Below are 1,020 nucleotides of genomic sequence, written 5' to 3'. Positions count from 1 at the left end.
TTATTATGTAACATACAGAGAATGTATAGAACTGTTTTCTTAAGGCTCATGTGCAACTTTATCCCCAACCTCCCCGTTCTAAATATCTACCCTAACCCTAAATACACAGAAACCATTCTAGGGTGCCTCTATGGCTCAGTTGTCCAACTCTTGGTTTCAGCTAGCTGATGATCTAACAGTTCTTAAGTTTGAGCCTCGCATCGGGCTTTGTGCTGATAGTGCAGACTTCCTGAGATTCTCTATCTGCCTCTCTCTGCCCCTGCTCTGCTTTTTTTTTGTATTTCAAAGAAACTTAAAAAATAAGAAACCATTGCCCCTTCCTCTGTGTGTCTCTAGTTTGGAAGTTATACCTTGTGCTCCCCTTATTTCCTGTAAATCAATTTTCCTTTCTCCTGCATCCCCACCTGGTAGAGGTTTGTTGTGATTCACCAAAGACTAAACTCCTGTTAGTTCAGTTGTATTAGGAAAACTGGTTCCGGCTTAGTTGTGTTCCCTGCTTTCTGCAGTAAGGGAGTTTGTGACACAGTATTATGCTATAATATATTCCTTAAGGCTGAGGTATGAACTGATATCAATCATGTATTTATTGGAGAGAATATGTAAAATGAAGGCATCAACACAGGCACACACATATTTGTATCCTGTATTTGCATCATAGAGTACATGCCGTGTGTATATATTTTTAACGTTTTTGTGATTATTTATTTTTGATTATTTTTTTTGAAGCACAAGACATATGGAGTCTATTTAAAATTTTTTTTTGTGCGTGATTGTTTATGTAGTTTTGAAAGAGCAAGAGACAGGACATAAGAAGGGGAGGAGCAGAGAGACGGACACACAAAATCCAAAGTAGGCTCAAGTCTCTGAGGTGTCAGCACAGAGCCTAACATGGGACTCAAACCCACAAACCATGAGATGACCTGATTGAAGTAAGACACTAAACCGAATGAGCCATGTGGTGTCTATTTCTTAGTGGAAAGTTCTGGTGACTTACAAATATACTTAGCATATTCTAACATG

Source organism: Suricata suricatta, chromosome 6 (assembly GCF_006229205.1).
Source record: "Suricata suricatta isolate VVHF042 chromosome 6, meerkat_22Aug2017_6uvM2_HiC, whole genome shotgun sequence".
Classification (NCBI taxonomy): Eukaryota; Metazoa; Chordata; class Mammalia; order Carnivora; family Herpestidae; genus Suricata; species Suricata suricatta.
Note: the sequence above shows the minus strand (reverse complement) of the source record.